Here is an 8,553-nt window from a genome sequence, read left to right on the forward strand (position 1 = left end):
GATGGCATGCCTGTAATCCCAGCTACTTGGGAGGCTGAAGCATGAGAATCGCTTGAACCTGGGAGGCAGAGATTGCGCCGCTGCACTCCAGCCAGCCTGGGTGACAGAGAAAGACCCTGCCTCAAAAAAAAAGAAAGAAAAGAAAAAAAAAGAATGTCAGGTCACAGAGGCCAGAGTATGCAGGACCACCCTAGGGGAGCAGGGGGGCTGCATGTGCCTCTCCCCAGAGTTTACTGAAAGGAAACGGGTGTGTGTGTTGGGGGGTGGGCAGGGGGCTTGGGGTCAAGGAGAGGGGGTTGTCTGTCTGCCTGCTGAGCCAGGAGGTGGGATATTGGAACCATCAGGCCTGAAGACCACTCCTCCAGGCATCTCTGGGCTGCTGAGGGATCCCTGAGTAGATGATGTGATCTAAATATTTAGGCCCTCTCACTCTTCTCTTTCTACTCTGGGAGGACCCAAGCCTCCACAGATGCAGGGCTATGATGGGTACCATGTGCTTGACAGCGCTGGAGAAGAGGCCTGGACCTGGCCAAGCAGGGGACCTTGGAGCAGAGGGGAAGGGGCAGGGAGACAGGGAGGAGGGGAGAGGGTGGTCTTCCTCCACACACACCCTTACTTATACTGTTCTTCCTGCAGGCAGCCCCGCACGGGGGCAAGGGGTGACACACAGAGAGAGAAGGGCCCACGGATTCCCAAGGTGCCCCGGATCCAGGGTGCTGAGATGCAAAGAGGAGAGGGTAAGTGGGGTGGAGTGAAAGGAGGGGAAAGAGCTGGGAGCTAAGGTGAGAGCAGGGTGGGCCCAGGGGAGAATGAAAACCCAGCCTGTTGGTGGTTTCTTCTTTTTTTTTTTTTTTAAGAGCCACAAGCTGAGATCAAAGGTGATATTTTTACAGCAACTGAAATAGAAAACCACTGGGCACACAGTGGGAGGTGAACAGCCGGCACACAGGCCCCTTTATACAGCCTGTGGCCACAGCAAGCACGCTGCCCTCTGCCATGGGGTGTGGGGGACAGTGTGGTGGGGATCTTCCCAATTCAGGTTCAAAGAAGATGTGAAGGGGATGAGCCACAACCCTCGGTGCTGAGAGAGGAGAGAGCGAGCCATGAAGGATCACTAGTCCAACAACCTTTCTGTTCTGTGCGCCCACTCACCTGCTCACTCACCGAATCATGTGTGGAACTAGCTGGCCCCCGCATACCAGGAGCCATACTCAGGCCCACCAGAGCAGTGGGTCTCTGAGTGTGGGCCCCACACCAGCAGCGTCAGCGTGACCTGGAACATGCTAGAAATGCACATTCTCAGGCCCCAACCCAGACTTACTGCTCCAGAAACTCTGGGGTGGGCCCAGCCCTCAGGGTTTTAACAAACTCTCCAGATGACTGTGCACACTCAGTTGGAGAATCACTGTGCTGCATGACTTCAGTTTCCACATTGCTGCTTTGGGGAAAATAACACGTGTCTCACAAGGTTGAGCCCAGTATTAGCTAACACATGTGCTAGATGCGCCACCTGTGCCAGGTATCCTTCTAATCCCTTTATAACACACCTAACTCCTCACAGACTCTGAGATAGGAACTAATATTATCTTCATTTATTTCCTGAGATGAGGAAATGCAGGCACAGAGAGGCACAGTAACTTGGCCAGGGTCACACAGCTAGTAGGCAACAGAGCTTTGGAATCTAAGGTTTTTAAAACTCCCCAACAAAAAGCCTCCAGCAGTGAGTCTGGCTCCCAGAATATGTTCTGGGCATGGTTGAGAATGTGATGATGGCAGTTAGCATTACCTCACCTGAACTTGCGATGATGATCCCTGTTTTGTAGATGTGAAATCTGCTGCCTTGTCAAGATCAGGGAGTGAGTCAGCTGCAGAGGCAGCCTGAGTGTCTGAAACCCCTGTGGCCACAGGCCCTCACCATTCACAAAGCTTGGAGATCACAATATACCATTCTGGTCTTCTAGAAACATCCCAGCGTGTTGCAGGTGGAGTGTGGGCTCTGACAGACGTGGGCTGGAACCCTGGTTTGGCCACTCAGGGGCTGTGTAACCTTGAGCAAATCATCTCCCCTCTCTGAGCCTCCGTTTCCTCCTGTGAAGGGCTTGGTGACAGTTCTCACTTTGTGGGGTTCCTGTGAGGGTTGGAGAAGATGACGTTTGTGCCCAGCCCAGAGCGTGCATGATTGGGTATCAGAAAGCAGCTTGTCCCTCTCTCTTCCCCCTTCCTGCTGCCACCTTGGTGGAAACACCAGCTTAGGACCCAGAAAAGTCCTGGGAGAAGAAGAACTAAGTTCCCAAGTGATGGAAATGCATTTGTCCTCCAGTTTGTCTGTCCTTTTCCAGAACTTGAAACAGCTGCCCTAGCTGGGGTTTGGGGGGTTAAACACTGGCACCTGCTGTGCTTAGTGCAAGTCAGGAGTGGGGTAACCTGTGAAGGGAGGGGAGGTGTCCTCTCTGAGCCATATCCTCTGGCCAGACATCCTCAATCAGCCAAAGCATCTGAGCATCCGCCCGCTGCAAGACTGAGTCTGGCCCCGGCATCTGAAGCTCATTAGCGGCCTGCTCCCCAGGGGCTGACCCTGCTTGGCGAGAATTATCCCAGACAGAGCCGCAGAGCAAAGACCAGGTGAGGTGTAGCCGTGAGGGGGTGGGGGGACGTATGGTCTCCCAGAGGCTCTGGGGGCCCCCAGAGAGCAGAGGAGGCTGGAGAAACAGCCACAGACTCACTGGCTATGCAAAGGGGCAGCTTCTTCTTTGGGCCTCAGTTCCCTGACATGTATATCCCTGGAGGAGGGGCAAGCAAGGCACTCACTGGAGGTCTTCCAGCCCTGACATTCAGGGGTCCCAAGCCGACCTCTAATTCCTGGCCTTGGAGGTCCAGCCCAGTGTTGGTGGGAAGCGAGGGATGGGTGGCGGGAGCTGGGCATAATTCAGGGGTGGGAAGCGGAAGCCATGGATTCCTCAGGCCTAGAGATCAGGGGAAGACCAGAAAGTGACACCACAGCTCAGAACAGGAAGCTAGGTGCTCCCTCAGTGCCCACGAGTGACAGAGATTGTGGTGTGGGTCAGAGGCAAGAAAGTGGGTGCGAGCCGAGCCTGCCTTCCGAAGACGGGCCCGCCGGGCAGATGGGCCAGGATCGAGTTCTTCTCCCTCTCTGCACTCACGCCTCCACCCTGCTGTCCAGTTAGGGCACAGTTAACTTTCGCTGAGCAGTTTTGATTGTCCACTGCTTTTATGCCAGGCGCTGTGCCACGCACTGCATGTGTATTGAAATAATTTAGCCCTTTCACTGGGCAGCAGGTCTCAGCCTGGAGTCCGGCCCTCACCTGGCAGCTTCTGGCACTGACCTTTCTCCAGACACCTAGAGAGGTCTGACAGGCTGGCCCTAACCATGTCACTCAAGATGATGCCTCCTCACAACACTTAGCACTGACACTGGGCACTCTGCCTTTCTACTGACAGGAATGCTCTTGTCCCCTCCTCAGTCTCCTTCCCTCCTGGGAGCCAGGGCTCTGGGGGTCTGAGGAAAGGGGCAAGGAATGCTAGTCGAGAGGTGCTTCATGCAGACCTTGGTGAAGCCTGAAGAAGGGTCTCCACCCATGCAGGGGGCTCTCTGTGGGGACTGGGACAGGCATGGGTCTCATACAATCTCCCTGACCTTCCAGACAGCACTGGACCTACACACGGCCACGGTGGGCTTCTCTGAACCTTGGCTTTTCTTGGGACCTCATGACTTGGTTGCTGCATTCTTTCTTTACACAGGTTAACATCATGAATAGGCCAGATGGCTGTTTCCTGAGCCAGGGAGCCCTGTGATTCATTTACCTCTCACAGGGCAACATTACCGGCATTTCTAAGAAAGGCCCAGAGAGACGGGGGGACCTCACCAAATTCACACAGCCTGTCAGAGCTGAGACAATCCTGGATGCCCAGACCCTGCCTAATTAAACAGTTTATCCCTTTCAAATATGAAATGTTGATTATATAACCATAGAAGAATTATAACATACAGATAAGCAAAAGTCAAAACAAATACGCTTTTCGTTTTTCAGAGAAACTTCCACTGCTCTTCCCCATCCCCCCCACCTCCCCAAACCACTCTCCCCGCAACCCCAGACATAATCAATATCTCTCCTCCATTTGCCAACAGCTGCTCCCTAAGGAGTACGCCTTGACAGCAGATCCTGGAAGACAGCCTTAGACCGGATTCTGGAAAGGCCTGGAGTCTCTTCCGGAACCGCAGAGCTTCTGCCAAATGGAACTGTTTAAGTGCAGGATCTTGTAGAAAATACTCCCAGCCAGGAATCTAGAGACTGCGTCCAGCACTGTCTGGGCTGTGGATTGGCTGTGTGACCTTGGACCAGTCCCTGCTCCTTTCTGAGCCTTGGTGTCTTCAACTGTAAAATGAAGACTTAGACTTGATCAAGTGGCTTCCTTACAGCCTTTCGCAGACTGCCAGCTTCTCTTGGGCAAGAGCCATGCCTTCTCCTCTCTAGCAAACCATAGACTTTAGAATCAGAGGACAGGGTTCAACACAAAGTCCATCACTCCCGGACTGTGTATGTGACCGTGGGCAGAGCACCACACTACTCTGACCCTCTGCTCCCCACGGAAAGACACAGACCGGAGTGCTCGCCCTGTGGTCTGCCACAGACCCTGTGAGTGGTGGATGTCGAAGACCTTTGGACAATAGAGCGAGGTGCTCCACTGGGCTATCAGCCTGCCCCCTGCCTGCCCAGTGCCTGGCTCCATCCTGGCTCTGGAGATCTGGGCCCAGGCTTGTCGATGGAGCCACCATCTGCCCGTGGTACTTACAGAGCTCTAGAAACAGGAGTGGGGACCCTGTGCCCAGCCTGCCATATAAAGTGTCAGTAACGCTGCCCAGAGGCCTCGGGGCCCGTGACATCATGGACAGCAGTTTCCACGTTGGAGCTCACAGAGCTAAGTCCATTAGAAAAAATAGCACTGCCTTTTTTCTTCCTTTCTTTTTCCATTTTGGCTAAGGCATGGAAAGTGAAAGCTGCTGAATTACTGCAGGAAGAAGTAAAGGCTGGATTCTGCAAGTGGCTCTGGTTTCTGGGCCCTAAAATCAATGGTAGAACCTGGAAGCCTAGCCCCTGCTTCCTCATGCCCACCTTGCTCTTGCTCCAGGTTCCCCTGACAGGACCAAGGTCAAGGAAGACCATAGCCTGACTCTAGCTCCCAGATGGACCTCATCTTGCCATCTAAAAAACAGGCATGATAGCTGTTCCCCTGATCATTGCTGGTAAGAATCAAATGCAACGATAGCCATCCCATCCATCCATCCATCCATCCATTCAGTGTTTACAAAACACCTTCTATATAGCAGGCACTATTCTAGGAGCTGGGGTAGAGCAGAAAGCAAAGCAGACAAAACCTCTGCCTGCATGGAGCTGCCGTGGTGGGGAAGACAATCACCAGGTAGAGAAGGAAAGAATGCAGGATGCACTATGGAGGAAACCACCATGGGTGGGGTGGGGGGATAGAGAGTGCCAGTGGGGAGGCACAGGGTCTATTTGCAGTGATTTTTGTTTTTTAGGATTGGGGTTTTGTTTTTTTTTTTTGGAGACAGGATCTCTCTCCGTCACCCAGGCTAGGGTGCAGTGCTGCGATCATGGCTCACAGCAGCCTCAACCTTCTGGGCTCAAGCAATCTTCCTATCTCGGCCTCCGAAAGTGCTGGAATTACAGGTATGAGCCTCTCCACCCAGCCTGTTGGCAGTTTTAAACAGGGTGGTCAGGGCAGGCCTCACTGAGAAGGGGGCCTTTGAGAGGATGCTGGAGAGGTGAGGAGGAAGCCCTGGGTCACCTGGGGGAAGGGTGTTCCCAGCCCTGGAAGAACGCTGGCTTCGTAGAAGCAAGGCACAGGGTAGAAATGTTCCCTCCATGTGTCTCCTGCTCCTCACAACCCTCGGCTCCATTCTGGGAACGGCATGCTCTGGACTTTAAGGGCACAGTTACAGATGGTACGGTCACTTCTTACCCGGGAGAGGCCTTTGCCCACCCCCTCTTGCATGTCAGGCCCCAGAGTATGCTGAGGGTGCCAGAGAGAACTCAGACCTGTGGCCTCACCATAGCAGGTGGGGCGTCAGGAGGCCCAGGCTCTAGCCTGACTCTGCCATTGGCGATGTGACATTAATAAGGCACTGCCCCTCCCTGGGCCTCAGTTTCTCTGTTTTTAAAATGGGATAATTGGTGGTTGCCAGGGGCTGAGGGAAGGGGACAGGGGGACATAACTGCTACTAGGTGTGTGGTTTCCTATGCGGTGATGACAGTGTTCTGGGATTTGATAGTAAGGTGATTGCACAACTTTGTGAATATGCTAAAGTGAATTGTACACTTAAAAAACTTAAAGAAAAAGATGGTGGCTGGATACGATGACCTGTAAAGGAAGGAACATTAATTTTTTTGTGTGCCTACAACACTCCAGGGTCTGGATTCAGCACTTGCATATCTCATGACCCCTAGGGTTCCTTCCTGTTCTGACTTTCTGTGACCCACCATGTTGATATTCAATGTTGCAGTCACTCATCAAGCTCAGCCTAAGCTTAATTCAGGTCCACAGCTAGGCTGGGGAAGAGAAGGCAGTACAGTCCCTTCCTGAAGAGGCTCAATGTCTGTGGAAGAAATCAGAAGTATGAATTGTGCCCAAGAGGTTTTTTTGTTTTTTTAGGGCTAGCTCCTTCCTTTCCTTTCTTTGTATAGGAAAAAACAAAACAAAACAAAAATACCAGGGTGGGCCAGGCACGGTGGCTCACGCTTGTAATCCCAACACTTTGGGAGGCCAAGGTGGGCAGATCACCTGAGGTCAGGAGTTCAAGACCAGCCTGGCCAACATGGTGAAACCCTGTCTCTACTAAAAATACAAAAATTAGTCAGGCGTGGTGGTAGGCACCTGTAATCCCAGCTACTCAGGAGGCTGAGGCAGGAGAGTTGCTGGAACTGGGGTGGCAGAGGTGGCAGTGAGCCGAGATCATGCCAGTGTACTCCAGCCTGGGCAACAGAGCGAGACTCCATCTCAAAAAAAAAAAAAGAAAAAGAAAAGAAAAAAGTTCCCAGGGTGGGCACACACCTCTGTGGCAGTGCATGGGGCCTGGGGGTTGGTTTATTCGTGTGTGCTTCAGGGCCTTTGGGCTGGGTGAGCAGGATGCAGCAGTGGACAAGCCAGACCCAGTCTGCCCTTAGGGAGTGAGACAGACTTTGAAACAATCAAGCACACGATTAAGAATTTATTTCATTATTGAGATCAGTGCCACAAAGGGAAAGCTCACAGTGTCTTGAATAGCTTGAGAGAACACTGGCTCTGCTAGAGGAGCTTTGAGGGTGTTGTAGGAACGATGAAGGGGTATGGAGAGGTGTGGAGATGACACAGACAGGTATTCCAGATAATGTGGAGGCCCCAAGGGTCGGCTGAGGCCTGGCAGTGAAGGCAGAGGGCAGAGAGCCTAGAGGCTGCCCCAGAAACAAGCCAGGCCTGGCCAAGCAGGACCTTAGAAGTTAGGCCCATACATACCTATGTACGCCTGTTGTCCCCTCACACTTTTACTTGTCCCAGATGAAACAGTAAACTATACAGCCACCCTACTTGTAGGCCACGTGAAGAGGTTTGTCCTAAGAACAACACGCATTCCAGGAAGGCCTGGTCATCGCTGTCTGCATCCTGGTCTCTGGGCCTGCCGCTCTGCACGGCCAGCAGCGAGGGCCTGCCAGCCCGGCAGCCGCGGCGGTTACTTGAGCCAGATGATGGGCCTGCTTGGCAGCTCCTGGCCATCCGACCCCGCTGTCCTCTTCCCAGGCAGACTCTGCTCTCCCCTACGCCAGTTTCCCCTACTAGTATCTTGAGGTGAGAGCTTTTCCACCATGTCTCAGGCCAAGCATGGTTCTTGGCTCCAGGTTCGGTGAGCCGGTTTCCGGCCATCCCCGCCCTCGGCTGCTCCCTGAGGACCGTGTTCCAGGCCTCGGCCAGGCCAGGGCCTCACGCTCTTTCCACTCTTGTTTTTCATTTCTGCCTCTCTTGATTGTCCTCTGCGTGACTGTCCCTCTGCTGGGCCTCCCTGTATCTCACCCCCCTCCTCTTTCTCGTTCTTCTCTAGGGTAACTTGGCATTATAGAAAAGCATGTGCTTCAGGACAGATGGAACTGGGTTCAAATCCCAGCCCTGTCACCTGCTGGCTGGGTGAGCCTGGGCAAATGTGGCCTCCCATCTGACTCAGGCTCCTGTCATGTGGAATGGGAATGAACCTCATAACTCCTGTTTCTCTGGGTGGTTGGAAGCTGAGATGAAGTCCACAAAGTGCCTTCTGGCAAACAGGAGGTGCCCAACAAACAGGCTTCTTCTTACCTTCCTCAGGCACTATCTTCTCCTTGACCTGCACATCTCACTCACTCACACACAAAACAAGAAACAGAAGCCCCCAGCTGGCCCCTAACTACCTCCCGGCCCTAGACTTGACATCACCAACAGCATCCCTGCAGCATGCTCACGGCCACCCCGCCACGCCACGGGGGTGAGGGAGGCTCATACCTGGAGGGCCTG

The sequence above is a fragment of the Colobus angolensis genome, unplaced genomic scaffold, assembly GCF_000951035.1.
Source record: "Colobus angolensis palliatus isolate OR3802 unplaced genomic scaffold, Cang.pa_1.0 Scaffold205, whole genome shotgun sequence".
Classification (NCBI taxonomy): domain Eukaryota; kingdom Metazoa; phylum Chordata; class Mammalia; order Primates; family Cercopithecidae; genus Colobus; species Colobus angolensis.